This window comes from Sprattus sprattus (assembly GCF_963457725.1).
Source record: "Sprattus sprattus genome assembly, chromosome: 16".
In the NCBI taxonomy this organism is placed as follows: Eukaryota; Metazoa; Chordata; class Actinopteri; order Clupeiformes; family Clupeidae; genus Sprattus; species Sprattus sprattus.
This window is the reverse complement of record NC_137914.1, coordinates 18,309,461-18,311,960: the sequence shown is the minus strand read 5'-3', so window position 1 is coordinate 18,311,960 and position 2,500 is coordinate 18,309,461. Positions and strand designations below refer to the sequence as shown.

At 50.4% G+C, this 2,500-nt stretch overlaps 1 protein-coding gene across 1 annotated transcript in view; it reads left to right on the top strand.

Annotated features, from left to right (window-relative positions):
- Positions 1-2,500, top strand: part of samd11 (sterile alpha motif domain containing 11) — a 62,173-nt gene that overhangs the window by 11,162 nt on the left and 48,511 nt on the right.

The following is a 2,500-nucleotide window of genomic DNA, read 5'->3' as shown; positions in this document are numbered from 1 at the left end:
GTAAAGCACTGGCACGTGTGTTTCTCATTTAAATACTGGTGTAAATATAGCTCATCTTTTTAAGGGCAGGTCTCTGTCGTAGGAAGGCTTCATCAAAGCGAGGTGTACCTTATTGGAAACATATGAGGCACTTTTTTCCATGCATGACTTACAGGCGACCACGCTCTGCATTGCCTAGTAACGTTACGCTTACAAAAAAAAAAGTCATATGTGCGTGCGTGTGTGTGTGTGCGTGGGATGGAAACCCCTTTATTTCTTCTTTTTTGTTTTTGTTTTGAAACACCCTCCTTCTTAGTGCGGAAGTGTCGCCGGATATAGTCTGCTGCCACCCCCGGTTCTGCGTCAGTGACCAAGAAAAAAAGACTGAAGGCCGGGGAGACAGAGAAAGAGAGAGGGGGGGAAGAGAGATAGAGAATGACAAAGAGAGCGAGAGATCGACAGAGAGAGTGAGAGAGACAGAGCGAGAGGGGGCTTTCCAGGTGGGGAGATAGAGGTAGGGGTGGGGTGGGGTGGTTGTGGGGGGCAGAGGGGGGGGGGGGGGCTGTGAGCCAGACTGTGTGCCGTGTGGCCATGCCTTGTGGTGGCAGCCTCGGTCGCCACAGCCCCAACGGTGCCAGGCGGTGCCAGTGCCCCCCAGTCCTCCCCCCCCCCCACACACACACACACAGCTCTCCCATTCTCAGCCTGCCACAGCAGAGCTCTGATACCAGCAGCACTATGGGCCCAGGGCACACTCGCTCTTTATGAGGTAATGTTAGCGTTTCACAGTCGTGGTGCGAGACCTGCTAGCTGAAATGCTAGGCTAGCCACGGAAGTAGGAACTACTCTTCTCCTCCAAGTAGTAGTACTTGAGAAGTAGGTTTTTTTTGTACTTTTTGCCAAAATTGTCAGGAGGGATGAAAAACTGCTTTCTCTGCAAAAAGAGGAAAGAAACAGAACAAGAGGGCAAAAGTTAGGGAGAAAGCAAGGAGGAGAGAAAGAAAAGAAAATCTTTGTTGAAATATGCAGCCCAATCATCCTCGGGGATGTTTTTTTTTATTTCTCTCTCTCTTTCTTACTCTCTCTCTCTCTCTCTCTCTCTCTTGCTTTTTTCTCCCCCTTCTTCTTCCTCCCCTCTTTTAATGTATGCCACTTGAGAGAATCCAGAGGGGCTGCACCTGTTTGCCTCTTGGCTAGTCTCTCCACCCCCCTGCCCTGGCCTGCCACTCACGACGCTGCCCTCGTGGGATGGGGGGTGGTGGTGGTGGTGGTGGGGGGAATGAGGCTAGGGAGGCCTAGCGTGTGGAGGAAGGGATAGCTGGAGGGCTCGGCAGAGTTCGACAGAGTAGAGACGCAGGCAATCACACACACACACAAACTTCTTTATGCACACACACACACAGACACACACACACACACACCGGTATACACAGACGCACAACTTGGTGGGAGCAGGGAATTTTTTCAAAGCCCTGTCCATTTGGCAACAGCCCTTTCTCTCTTCCTCTCTCTCTCTCTCTCTCTCTCTCTCTCTCTCTCTCTCTTCCTCTCTCTCCTCCTCTCTCTCTCTCCCTCTCTCTCTCTTTCTCTGGTTCTCATAGAAGCACATTAATCTGTGCGGACCCCCTTCAGGTCACATTAAAGGTCGCCCAGCTTCACTCTGCAAACCCCGAGGGCCACGCTTCGCCTCTCTTCTCCCCTCAGATGTTGCAGGCAGAGAGAGAGAGAGAGAGAGAGCAGTAGAGATAGAAAGAAAGAGAGGGGAATACTGAAGAAGAAAGAGAGAGAGTGCATTGCTGGAGCATCTCGCTCTGTTGCCCTTCCCCTGGACTCCCCACTCTCCTCTCCACCAGCTTTCAGATAAGCACCCCTGGCCCCAAACACCACTCCACTCTTAGATCTCCTCTCCCTCTCTCTCTCTCTCTCTCTCTCTCTCTCTCTCTGTGTGTGTGTGCGTGTGTGTGTGTGTGTGTGCGTGTGCGTGTGCGTGTGCGTGTGCGTGTGCGTGTGCGTGTGTGTGTGTGTGTGTTGGGAGTGGAGAGTGGTGGCACCTACCAACTGAAAGCTGAAAGTTTTTTTCGGGGGAGGCTTAAAAGTTTCTGTTGGACCGGGCCACAAGGATGCAGTTAATCTTCTCGCATTTTGTGTAACAAGCTTTCCTGCGTTTGACCTTAGGCTCGTCTTAATTTACTCCGGTCAGTAAATCACATGTACATAACGAAGACTGTGGGTACGTGCCTGTTGTGAATGGCAGAGTACGCCACCACGTCAGCAATCCAGCCTTTGCTCATATTGAGTCTCTTTCTCTACTTTTTCTTTACTCACTGGTGGTAGTTGAACTGGAATGAAGCTCTGGAAGGCCCCAGTTCCCTTGTGCTTTCTTATGATGTTGTCTTACATAACACTGCAAGCTCTGTGATTACTGGCTCTATGGTGGGAAATATTTTTGTCATTTTTTTGATAGCATTTTTAAGCCATACAGTATATTATGGAGGACGTGTTCTTTAAGCCATACAGAGTA